Source organism: Nannospalax galili, unplaced genomic scaffold, assembly GCF_000622305.1.
Source record: "Nannospalax galili isolate Female #2095 unplaced genomic scaffold, S.galili_v1.0 scaffold1599, whole genome shotgun sequence".
NCBI classification, from domain to species: Eukaryota; Metazoa; Chordata; class Mammalia; order Rodentia; family Spalacidae; genus Nannospalax; species Nannospalax galili.
In genome coordinates this window covers 173823-187995 of record NW_008342326.1, presented here as the reverse complement: position 1 = coordinate 187995, position 14173 = coordinate 173823, and the positions used below count along the sequence as shown (strand labels likewise).

The 14173-nt window shown below is 36.5% G+C and overlaps 1 pseudogene; it reads left to right on the top strand.

The window, feature by feature from the left end:
- LOC103738263 overlaps nucleotides 1–13780 on the top strand; it is a 32874-nt pseudogene extending 19094 nt beyond the window's left edge.
- The last annotated feature ends 393 nt before the right edge of the window (nucleotides 13781–14173 follow it).

Below are 14173 nucleotides of genomic sequence, written 5' to 3'. Positions count from 1 at the left end.
ATCTTCTTGATTGTTGAGTGATGTGGGAGGGCCCAGCCCACTGTGGGTGGTACCATCCCTGGGCATGTGGGCCTGTGTTGCATAAGAAGCAAGTTGAGCAGGGGCCAGGAGAGCAAGCCAGTAAGCAGCATTCCTCCATGGCCTGTGCTCCAGCTCGTGCCTCCAGGTTCCTGCCCTGAGTTCCTATCTTGGGCTCCCTGATGAACTGTAACCTGGGAGATGTAAGGTAAAATAAACCCTTTCCTCTCCAAGTTGGTATTGGTCAGATTATTTTGTCACAGCAATGGAGAAACAAACTAGGACACCTACTATTACTGAAGTAAGGTTAATCTGTGTCTTAAAGTCATATAGTATTGTTTTTATTAATTTGTGTGCACTAGAGTTTGGTTCATATATGTTCAGGATTGTAATATCTTCTGGGTTAATTGTTCCTTTGATCAGAATGAAGTGACCCTCTTTATCCTGTCATGGTGCAGTGACCACAAACCAAGCCTGGTGGGCTTGGGGATCCCGACGGATAGAAATCAAGACACAGGAGATGCAGAGGTCTATGTGCCAGTGCATGTTTACTGTGAACTAAACCAAGCTTATATAGGAATCAGATCTGGAGTAACCAAGGAATAACTGAGGATACATCACTAAACAGAAAGTTACCAAGGAATAACCAAGGATACATTGCGTTACTACCAAGAATACATTACTTCACCAACTGAAACTCACATGACGTTGACAGTATCCAAGATTCAGCTGCATAATATTTATAATATCTTAGATATAAGGTGTACTGTTTATGATTACTCTTAGCAGCTACCATAATTCATTATTTCTACCTAGAAACCAAGCTAAGGGTGCTGAGAAACTCCGGTGCCTATAAACTGACACAGAACTCTTTGGTTATGTTTCCAAGACTGCCAGTTAATCAGGGAAGCATAGCCTGTCAACTCTGACCACAGAAGCAGAGAGCAGGGAAACTCAAAGTGGAAGCATTCTTCCTCCAATACTTAAGTCAAGGCAAGCTGCCACAGCCTAATGCAGCAATGGTTATGCTCATAATAGTAACAGCTCCCAACATTTCTCCATTTCTTATTTATTAAATGCCACATCCAAGATGGAAAGACCATGCCTGTCTTAGGTTGTCTTCTGCAAGAGCAAAGCCTTACCTGTCATCGGCATGCAGCTTCAAACAGCTATGCCCTGTCTTAGGTTGACTTCCTCCCAGATCTTACCTGTCATTGACTACCGGCCATAGGGAAAGAGCATGCACAATAGCCTTGACACATCACAAGAATATAACATATCTGGTATCCTCTGCCAAGCTTCAGGTCTTCAGGTCAAACTGAATTTTGATCAGGCCTAAACAATTCCCCTTTCTTTATTAACTTTGTCCAGATTTTCCTTTAGAAAATATAGGGAAGACAAGAGAATCTCAGCACTACAAAGTCTGATGTTCTACCGACTGAGCCATCCGGGCATCTTGGTTCAGGCATTAAAAGGCATATCAATTTCCTATAAGCAGTATGCAAAGAACAATTAGCAAGGGTATTAAAGACAAACCAGAATTTATAATATACTTTGAATCCATTCACTAAGATAAAGACCAGAAAAGTATTTGCTAAAATTACATTATCCATTTTGCCTTAAATATACAATTTTACATTTTCCAATCAAAAACAGAATCAATAAGTGTAGGAGTAACACAAATCTGAGTAAAATTCCAATCACATACATATTTAAGGAATAATGTAAAGTTAAGTAGAATTTCAATTATATACATATTGTATAGCTTTTGTAATTCCAACAACTTATTTCCTGACCAAATCACACAGTTATTTGCAATTTCATCAAATTATTTTTCAACCAATGAAGTCCCCTTGAAAAGCAATAATTTCTTCTCGAAATCATGAATTAATTTGAGTCTGATGTATCCAAAGTTTATGAATCATCATGCCAACGTTCAACAAAGTGTTGTTGAACAACCTTCTTCCACATCAGCAGTAGTAGCCATAGCAGCAAAAGATAAGTCCCCAAACAGCAATGATAGTCAGTCCAATCATGCGTTTGTCTCACCATAGCAGTCTTTTGAAAAATCTCAGAATTAGTCCTTGAACAGGACTGCTGTCCCAGGAATGATGCATTTTTACAGTAATCCATAAAGAATTTCATTGAGTTAAAATCATGACTGATTCAAAAAATGGATTAAAAACTATAGAGTTAATAAGATAAGTATACGAATGACAATTTTGACAAATTTGTCACTAGGGAAAAGTGTATACAAGCTAGAACATTGTAATTTTTGACTTTAGTAAAATTGTAAAATATTTTCTCATAAGTAGTAGCAGAAGTACCACCAAAGATTTTTACAGGCTTAAGAGCAATTAATTTTCAAATATGTAATAGAGGAGAAAATAATGTACACCCTATTCTTATTTAAGGTTGAGAATTAGCTATTTTTCATCTACCCAAATTATAGGATTAACAATATAGAACTTATCTTTAATAGGAACAATATTTTTACATTACACTTTGAGGCAAACTCCTTAGAATCCTAACAGTCTTCTAACCAACTTCCTAAAGGCTACCTTTTGGAATAATCCAATTTTGCTGTCTTATAGGATAACAAGGAGGAGCTCCAAAGCACATAGTATCAGAAGACACAAATTGAGTATAATTAAACAGTTTTTTCTTCATAAGGAAAATTTTGGCTGACTGATTTCATAAGGGGGTGAAAATACATTCGTAAGAAGACTAATATACATCCATAGGAAGACTAATAACCATAGTAGTAGGCTAAATATAAGGATGAAGGAGAGAGGGGGGATAACATACATGAGATTACCTCAGTTACAGTAGCAAAAAATGCAATTTCTGCAGCAGAAATGCAAGTAATCAAAGCACACATGGCGAAGAACAGATTTTCCAGAGACTAATTCACCTTAGATCAACAAAGCTTTAAACGGATTCAAGTAGAAGATAATGCCACAAAACAAATCCATCAACTTGAGATGCCAGAAAGTGACTCCATTCCCTCTAGAAGCAAAACCATCTCTTTCTCCTAATGTTAATAGCTTTCTGGGTACCCAATCTTGGTATCCTTCTGGCTAAATCTAAACATTCACTGAGTCAGGCAAGAGTGATGATTCCTGTAAAAAATGCTTTTCTGCAGGAGATAAAACTTTACCTTGGGGCGAATTTAAAAATTAATAATAAACAAAATTTAAAAATTTCATAAGAAACAAAATCTAATCAAATTAATAATAAACAAAATTAAACAGAATCTCAGATGAATAATGATAGACAAAACCTCAATTCCAAGAGCTCATAAAAGTCAGAAGTCCTAAATAAAAATTGTAAATTAATAATCAACAAGATCTTATATATATGAATAATAACTGATTAATAAAATAAAATATGAATGAATAATAATTGAGTAGTAAAATCTTTTTTAAAATCTTATATAATAATAAACACAATCATACAACACAATCACAACACAATCATAAATACTAATAATACTAAATCTCTTATAGTAACTAATCTTATATTCTAAAGTTCTAAATTTCTATGATCTGTTATATAATTCCTTCTCTTTAATTTTTTAATAAGCATGGAAAATTATACTTAATTACTAAATAATCTTTTAATATAAGTAAAAGTATTATTTTTTATAATAGTAGTCAAAATTTCCGTAACAACAAGGAAAGCTAACAAATGTTTTATACTGTTACTTCTATTGATAATGGTTTCTTCAAATAAAGGAGTAACCCTAACAGCACAGAACAAGCATCCAAATAAACATAAACAAACTTAGAACAACAAACTTAGAACAAGTATCCATGGAAACATGAACAAACTTAACCAAACTTGAAAGATGGAAACATGCAAACATTATAACTATTCAAATAATTAATTAAACTGTTAACGAAAAAGAGTTTTAACCTATTTTTTAAAAGATATATACACACACATATAATATTATTTATAGTAACTGGTACCAGTAAGTCAAAATGTATAGAGATAATTAAAGTAAGTTACAAAATTTAAATGTAGAAGTGTGTACAGTATAATTGACGTCATTAAAATCAATGGGTCAAAATATGCAGTTTTTAAACCATATCCAAAACATGCAAAACATGCAAAACATATAAAACATACAAAACATATAAAACATATAAAACATAGCGGCAATCAATGTAGATTGCTATCAGTACTGAAACACAGGTCAGCCTACGTACTCAAATTATGAGTGGTAGTCATCTTGGACTGCTGCCAGTACGCAGCGCAACCTTCCTAAGGCTGCTGAAGCAGTCTCCTCAAGACTTCTTCCTGGGACAAGTACACACAAGTAGCATATAGCAGAAACAAAAGTAGCATATAGCAGAAGCAAGCCAAACATAATCTATAGCAATCATAATGAAACTACCAGATAACATTAATATCTTAACTATTATAACTATACAGTGCCTCATAGTCCTAGGCTGCCTTGCTGTTTTCCATTTCTTTGCACAGGGTCAGGGGGCCAGCCTGAACCTGGAAAAATCTTGGAGAACATATTTTGAGATAATAGGCTTGAGTCTGAAGTGAAAAGGCCAATTCCACCTCCAGAGTCAGCACCTCAGTAAACTCAAACAGCACATACCAATTTAACTATTGAATTTTGAGGCCTCTGCAAACCAACATAAAATAAAAAAGCAAAAGAAAAAAGCAAATTTTTTGATGATAATTTTATATAAAGACAGTAAAATTATACAGTAAAATTATGGAACTACTAAAGAAACATTTCTACATATAACATTCACTGGAAGTTCTAATACATAAGGCTTGACAACAGGTATCCACCAACACTAAAAATTGTTTTGTATTTTACACTTAGATACTGGCCGAACTTTCAATTAAAGGGCCAGTCAAGCTTTTTAATAATAGAAATATCTAATTTAGTATCAACCAAACATTCAAAAAAATTTATCTTGAATTTTAAAATTAGTATGAGGCTGTTGTGCTTGTAGCATCATACCCCAATTAATAGAAATAGGATTAATACCTTTAAATCATCCAATTCTTTTTTGGGAAAATAATCCAAAAGCATAAAAGGAAGAAGAATCAACTGAGCAATTTTATCATTTATAGTAATAAGATATTAGTATTAAATAAAATTTGAATTTTATCTTTAAAATCTGCATCAATTATTTTTGGACTCAAGCAGGTTTATTATAGAGACTACATGCTAAAACTTCATACATTTGCTAGCCTTACCCAAAATACTTTCAAAATGGAATGCTATGAAATTGTTACTAAATCTATTCTGTTGGGGCTCAATGAATAGATGTGCATCAGAGCTACCTTAGATTTTTATTTGGACACATTAACAAGCTAAGCTGTTTACTCAGATTGAGTGAGGATGAAATTTAATTTAATGGCATATGTGACAAAATTCAGAAACCCATCAAAACAGACATTTTTATATCAATGAGTTATAAAATTATAAATTCTTAAAGCAATCAAAGAAAAATCAGGCAGTTACACTTTTAAGATTACAATTAAATGTTTTTCTACAGCTTAGCAGGATGGCAGATGAGTTACTAAAACTTCATATCTTAAATTTTAAAATTGATAAGGCTGTTGTGTCTATGGCATAATAGCTCCAAGACAGGGCGCAGCTGCATCACGTTGGGCCACAGCTTCAAGCAGTTACACCCTGATCCTAAAGTCTACCCGCCAAAACTCTGTACCGCCTCACCCATTTACCCAAATCCTGCCAAAGTTAAAAAGCAGAATCATCTTGAAGAAGTTAAAATAAATTGAGTAACTTATAAATAAAAATACCAAACACAGGATGAAGCCAATTAACATCCTCTAAAAGCTTCTGAAAATCATCTAAATTTTCTAATAGAATTTGTACTAATTGTGGACATATATGCTGTCACATTAGAAAAATAAGAAACACAGAAAACAATAGTACCTAAAAGAAAATGCGAAGAGACAGTATCATAATATTCTACTTTTAATCTGTCCATGACATTGTAGCATAGGCAGTCTATAAGAAAACATTAGAGGGTGCTATGGTTACAGTTATGGCTGAGGAAAAATCCACAGCTACATTAATCAGAAATGAACAGTTAGTTGCCCCTGATCATTTATGAGGGGCCCTGAGGAAGGCTTCAGCTCCTGTCCTGAATATTGTTAGGCTAGGTTTATTTCTTAAGAAATTTCCATCAATATCTGTCTTAGATCTACAGTCTTGAGCCCAATGCATGCCACGACGACAGCGGGGACATTTTCCTGGTGGTCAAGACAATACCTTAGGGCACTGCCTCTTTAAATGTCCTTCAACACCACAACTGAAACATTTTAGTTTCAATTTCAATTCTTTTTGAGGATTTATAGAAACCACAATTCCTTTGACAGGAGGACATTGAATAACTGGAAATGCAGCTTTTGACCTAGCAATTTTGAAGTCAGATCTAGAGTTAGACGCTTGTGCCCATAATTTTGCTGAAGCCATAATTACTCTCGACCTTCATTTAGGTTTCATCTTTACTTTGGGCTTAGTCATAATCAGTCTCTGTAATTTCTTTCTAATGTATCGAGCCATTTTTAACTCCTCAGTAACATCATAAAGATTAACTGCTTCATTAGAAGCACAAAAAACTTGAGTTGGCAGCAAGCTATTTGGGCCTTGATTAATTAATACAATAGTTGTTCGGATGAGTGCCCATACAGACCAAAATCAAGTGGTATTCTTAATGCTTTTTCCACTGGAGAAAGTAAAGAAACAAAAGGAGTAGACTTATCCTGTCCCATTATACTTACTTAAATTGCAACTCTACCCTAAAAACCTCCTCCAGGTTCAATGTTGGGGGTCCCTGTTTGGGCGCCAGCTGTCATGGTGCAGTGACCACAAACCAAGCCTGGTGGGCTTGGGGGCCCTGATGGATAGAAATCAGGACATAGGAGATGCAGAGGTCTATGTGCCAGTGCATGTTTACTGAGAACCAAACCAAGCTTATATAGGAATCAGAACTGGAGTAACCAAGGAATAACTGAGGATACATCACTAAACAGAAAGTTACCAAGGAATAACCAAGGATACATTGCATTACTACCCAGAATACATTACTTCACCAACTGAAACTCACATGACATTGACAGTATCCAAGATTCAGCTGCATAATATTTATAATATCTTAGATATAAGGTGTACTGTTTATGATTACTCTTAGCAGCTACCATAATTCATTATTTCTACCTGGAAACCAAGCTAAGGGTGCTGAGAAACTCTGGTGCCTATAAACTGACAGAGAACTCTTTGGTTATGTTTCCAGGACTGCCAATTAATCAGGGAAGCATAGCCTGTCAACTCTGACCACAGAAGCAGAGAGCAGGGAAACTCAAAGTGGAAGCATTCTTCCTCCAATGCTTAAGTCAAGGCAAGCTGCCACAGCCTAATGCAGCAATTGTTGTGCTCATAATAGTAACAGCTCCCAACATTATCCCTTCTGATTAGTTTTAGTTTGAAGTCTATTTTGTCAGATATTAGAATTGCAACCCCTGCTTGTTTCTTTGTGCCATTTGCTTGGAGTATTCTTTTCCATCCTTTCACCTTAAGGTAGTGTCTGTCCTTGAAGGTGAGATGGGATTCTTGCAGAGAACAAAAAGATGGATTTTGTTTCTTAATCCATTCGCCTAGCCTGTGTCTTTTGACTGGGGAGTTCAGTCCACTGACATTTAAAGTTATTATTGAAAGACGTATTGTCATTATTTTGATTACTGTTTGCATTCTTTGTCTAATTTTGTGTTTCCACAATTATACCTTCATTTAATTTCTTTTGGTGCCCCTGGGGTTTAGTTGTTCCTTTTTCTGTTCTTTGTATTGCTTCAAGTATTTTTTGAAGGGCTGGTTTTGTGGACATGTATTCTTTCAGGCTATTCATCTCATAGAAAATTTTTATTTCCCCAATCAACTATAATAGACATTTTTGCTGAGTAAAGTATTCTGGGCTGGCATCTTTGGCCATTTAGAACTGGTCCAGATTCTTCTGGCTTTCATAGTTTGCCTTGATATGTCAACTGTAATTCTGATGGGTTTTCTTTTGTGAGTGGTTGTTTTTCTTTTGCTGCTTTCTGTATTCTCTTTGTTCTATATACATTTAGTGTTTTTACCATTATATGCCATGGGGAATTTCTTTTCTGGTCCTGTCTATTTGGTGTTCTATGTGCTTCTTGTATTTCTTTGGGGATGTCGTGCCTTAATTTTGGGAAATTCTCTTCCACAATCCTATTTAAGATCTTGTCAACACCATTAACCTGAACTTTTTATCTTTTCTCTATGTCTATGGTACCTACATTTGGTCTTTTCATGGTGTCCCACATCTTCCAGATAGTCCATTCCTGTGTTTTTTTAAAAAAAATTCATAATCTTTGCTTGAGCAGCCTAATTCTTCACTGTATCCTCCAGTGTTGATAGTCTGTTTTCCATTTCATTCATTCTAGTGGTGAGGCTTTCTCCTGTTGTTTCAAGTTGGCTTATTGAGTTTTTCATTTCCTTCTTCATTTCAACCTGAGTTTTCTTCAATGTTTCTATCTCCTTTGTGAATTTATTCAGAAGTTTATCCCTATCTTTTTTTAGTTCTTTGATTTGTTTGTGTATTCTTTAAACTTGTTGAATTCCTTGATTATGTTTATGATTGTTCTTTTAAATTCTGTGAACTGGGTTATCTCTAGGTGGTTCTCCTTGTAGAACTCTTCCTCTGGATTGGTGGAATTTGGTGGGAACATAGTGTTTTGATTTTCCATTTTATTATTTTTTCATTGTGATTTTGACATGTATATTTGTTTTGTTGTTTTTGATTTTGGTATGAAAATTAAGCTTTCTTTTGTTGAGTTGAAGTTTGCTTCTGCCTGTATTATTGGTGTGCCTTGGTTGGTTTCTTATTGGTTATGTTGGTTGGTCTAGGTTTCTGGTTCTCTCAGATTTTATTTTGGAGGGAACTGATGGCTTCAGATGGGCTACTTAGAAACTCCCACAGAAGCTTAAGTCAGGCTCCAGTCAGGTACACTCAGGCTTCCTTCTAACATTTGGACCCCTATTAGCAGGTACCCAGAGCACAATTTTGGAAGTTCCCTAAGGGATGGCCCAATTTTGGCACTCTCCGGCAGTCTGCTGAGTTCTCAGCCCCTACAGCAGGCAGAGGCCAGATCAAGTGCTCTCTGGAGGTCTGCTAAGGTCTCAGCCTTACCTTACTGTAGGGCAGCAGTTTGCCCTGGGCCTGTGGGTGGGACCTCATGTAATCCTAGTTAAGGGGTTGGGTATGACCCAATTTGGGGAAGCTTTGGGGAAGCTCACCACCAAGTGGAGGGAAATTACATAAAATCTAAGTGCACAGAAAGTTTATATTTCTTTTTTTTTAATTAAAAAAATTTTTTAGTCTTTTTGAGACAGGGTCTCCCTGTAGGCCCAGTCAACCTAGAACTCACTATGTAGACCAGGTTGGCTTTGAGCTAACAGAGATCTGCCTGCCTCTGCCTCTGAAGTGCAGAGACTAAAGGCATATGCCACCATGCCCAGCTGAAAGTTTATATTTCTATCTAAGATGTGAGAAAGGCTTAGTACCATAAAAGGAGGAGATGCAGAGGTTGGTCATGTAGACTTAAGGTAGTACCTCTTTCTCTTAAAATGCTAATATCTACTTCTTTAAGTGAGGGGCTCTAGACTTGAGTGGATGAATTCACACTGAGGGACATCTGGGTACACGAACTTGACTCAATAGGCCTTAATATATATGACAGAATGCATGAAATCCAGTGTGTGTGTGTGTGTGTGTGTGTGTTGGGGGGGAGCTATGGGGAGTGCAGGTGCGGGAGAGAGGAGAGAGAGAGAGAGAGAGAGAGAGAGAGAGAGCGAGAGAGAGAGACTATGGGGGTGTGGAGGGGGAGGAGGTCTAGATAATATAGGTGATGTGAGAATCAATTAGCTCTGAGAATGGAATGTTCTCTGAGGAGGAATGCCTTACTTTCAATTATCTTTATTCAAGGAATCACAGTGCATTAAGTGAAATTTTAAAAAGTAAAACATTTGGCACTTTATGTTAGATAAAGTTACATAAGTATAATATATTTTATTAAAAATAAATATTTCTGAGGTAGTGATATGTGGTTAAAGAATTTATGTTTAATTTGTGTAGTGAGGTTTGAATATTTTAGCCAGAAAATTAGTTTCTAAATCATAGCCATCATTTAACTTTTATAATACACACAAATTTAATTATAAATAAATTTAACTAATATATATAGCTACTATCTGAGGGGGAGCTGCATTTACTGATGAAAATGTCTTTCTCATAGGGCAAGGAGACAGCAGAATTCCCCCATCTAAGCTCTTCACTTTACAGAAAACGGAGGAGAGAAGCAGGTAAGCAAAGGTAGCAAGTGCTTTGAAGACTTCAGATTGGGGAGTGAGACTGGTTGTTGGGGAGGGAAAAGAGGTGAAAACATCCTTCAGGGATTGAGCCAGGCTAGGGGCACAGGTGCTTCTCTGGTGGGGCAAAAGGTGATTGAATTATGCAGATATGAAGATCATCTTCTAGGTTTTGTTTAAAAGGCCCTGGATATTTCAAGTGGCCATTTTGGAATCACAGTTTTTGTTTTGTTTTGTTTTAGGTAATTTTGTCCCAGAAGTTGATTAAAATTGGCAAGAATCATCTCTAAAGTGAACTGATAGGAGTGAACAAGTTCTACGAGCTACTTAAAAAGAGACTCAGTCATTTCTTCAGTGTTTTGATTCAAATGGATTATATAACTGGTTAAAGTATTTCATCTGGTGGTATTTTTTCCTCTTCTCCCACCCCTCTCCTGTTGCTGTTATGTGGCCAAAACTATAAGATTTGTTTGATTTGTGTACTGAGTAGTTTCAGAAGTTTCAAATTACTATTTAAATATTGCTGAAGTTTCATGGCAGTTACTTTTTACCTTTATTAAAAGCTTTAGTAATTTTTGATCTCGGCTCTCTTCATATTACAATGGGACAGTTTTTCTAAATAAAGACATTGAAAGAATACAGAGGTTTTTTTCTTTTTATCTTTTATTTACTTGGGAATTTATTTTGTTCCAGTTTCCCACCAGCATGGTAGTATTGAGAAAGCTCTTTGTGTCTTTGTATATGCCGATGTGTAGAAGTAATCGTAAGATGTGAAATTCTTCTTTTGTTTCTGCTTTTTGGCTCCTAAATTGGATATTTCACCTGGAGTGGATAAATACAACAATGGCAAGTACATGGAATAATAAAGAAGACTGTGCTCTTGATCCAAGGAACTTGGCTAATTCTGGAGATAGCCAAATGAAAACATCAAGACAGAAATATGGGTAGCTGTTGTCAAATAACTCTATTGGAGGATACAAAATAAAAAGACAATCTGGAAAACACAAAGATTATAGAGAAAAAAACCAACACCTTCCTGTGCAGTGTTGCTGGAATTTGGACTTGCCATGAGGTGTTGAAGTCTTGTTTCACTGAGCTGGAGAGACTGGACCTAAATGGCACTGCATGACTCTCCTCCAGCCTGGCTTAATTTTCCTACTCCACCATCAACAAAGTCATCATTGAATTTTGAGAAGCATTCTGAAAATTTTTTCACGGACAGAAAATTGTTATGATGTGAGTTGCTGATGATACAACTTTTCAGATGGCTTTGATTCTGGTATCGGACAGCCTAATGGAGGTAATTTTGGGAGGAAAGAAAAAAATGGATGGCATATGCATGGCAGAAAAGGTACTGAAAAGAAGTCATCGAGGGGCGAGGGGGATCCCATGGTGGAAATTCCCGTTCATGCAGCAGTATTTCCCATTCTGGAAAAAGTCAAGGACTACATGAAAACAACATCCCTGACAACGACACTGGGAGGAAAGAAGACAAAAGAGAACACAAACAGTTTGAGGGTGGGGATTTTCCATCTTTAAATCCTAAATATGAGCGAGGACCTAATCAGAATAAATCTTTAGCTGCAGGTGTTTGGGCCCTACACACCCAGACACACACACACCCAACCAAAAAATCTCCCAAGCTCCTCTCTTAGAATAGCTATGCTTCAGAGGAAGATGAATTTTAGCAAAGACTTCCATAGAACTTTTCTAGTGATACTTCTTTCCAGAATATCCCCCGAATCCTAAATCTAGAGCTCCAAGACTGCTGGTTATTAAGAAAGGTAATGCAAAGACTTACAGCTGTCTGGATTCCCAGTAGCAGGAAACCCAGTCACAGCCAATTAAGAATGGAACTGGTCCAAGTGTTTATAAAGGCTTAGTCCCAAAACCTGCTGCTCCACCTACAAAACCTACACAATGGAAAAGCCAACTAAAGAAAATAAAGTCGGGACTTGTTTTCCTCATGAATCTACATATGCTGTTGGCAACTTTAATACCGTTAAGTCAACAGCTAAGAATATTAGTCCATCAACAAAGTCAGTAAAAGAGAGGAATTGCTCAAATTCCTCCTTGCCTGTTGACAAACTTAATCAGCGACCTCGATTAGCCAAACTGACACGGATGCGCACTGATAGGAAGAGTGAATTTTTGAAAGCATTGAAAAGAGAGAGTAGAAGAGGAACATGGAGATGGGAGCCATGGTGGTTCAGAGAAGGATGTGGACTCATTCAATTCACATAACAGCAATAATAGTCACCAAGAAGAGAAATAAATAGAAACTTTGATGAAAACAAAATTGCACAAGAGAACAGCAATGCCTCAGTGATTTCTCAATGGATCATTCCATCTTCAACCTCCCATAAACTGATGTTCTTCCCAGTTCGCTTGAAGCGGAGTACAGGTTATTAAAGGCGATGGCCTGGCAGGAAGATGGTGAAAATGATGAAACATGTGCTCTCTTAACTGAGGATGAAATGAGAGCATTCCAAGCGATTACTGAACAGTTACAGAAGAATGGTCTGAGAAAAAAAAAAAAAAAAAGGTATTTTGAAAAAAAGCCTGATCTGTGACTTCAAGTTTGGACCCTGGAAAGACAGCACTTTCAAACCCACAGTTGACAATAATGACATAGAGACAAGTAGCAGGGACACGTCGGACAACGACAATGTGAAAGATTTCCCAACAGCTTTAGAAATTTTAGTGTGATACATCTCTCATGCAGTTTGGGGTGAATTGTAAAAATGAAGAACCATAATTTATATAGTGAAATACCCCATTAAAAGATGATTGGTGGGGGGGGGCTTCAGTATGAAGAAAACCAATAATGTTGTATTGGGCTGTGTGGAACATTATTTCTTTGTAAATGAATGTTGTAGAAATGAGGACTTTGATTAATCCAACATTGATTTTCTTCATTACTGCAGCATTTCTCTGACTAGTGATGTGATGATGTCACAAATGAGATTTTTCTCATTTAACAATAACAAATTGTGTAATTTAAAAAAAAAAAGACTTCAGGTTAAAAGAAAATATAGGAGTTAGCCCTAATGTGCTGCTTTAGATCCAGAGTGTGTTGCTTTAGGGAAGGCGTTCTCTCAGTGTGTCTCAGGTTGCTTGCTCGGAGGCAAGAGAGCTTAGGACATCTGAAGGATCAGCTCTTATGATGTTCCCTGGAAAAAAAAAAAATGTAATGTTCCATCTGTTCCAATCCTTTCAGCTAGCCTGGAAGGATGCAACGTTACTCCTAAGTCAAACCCTGACACCCACTGAAATGACTGCTGCTTTATAAGCTGCTGAAAGATATGGGGACCAGATACATAAAATGAACAAAAATAGAAACCCCATTACAAATGAGATAGAAAAATAGCTCCCTATGGAGCCTGATCTGTGACTTCAAGTTTGGACCCTGGAAAGACAGCACTTTCAAACCCACAGTTGACAATAATGACATAGAGACAAGTAGCAGGGACACGTCGGACAACGACAATGTGAAAGATTTCCCAACAGCTTTAGAAATTTTAGTGTGATACATCTCTCATGCAGTTTGGGGTGAATTGTAAAAATGAAGAACCATAATTTATATAGTGAAATACCCCATTAAAAGATGATTGGTGGGGGGGGGCTTCAGTATGAAGAAAACCAATAATGTTGTATTGGGCTGTGTGGAACATTATTTCTTTGTAAATGAATGTTGTAGAAATGAGGACTTTGATTAATCCAACATTGATTTTCTTCATTACTGCAGCATTTCTCTGACTA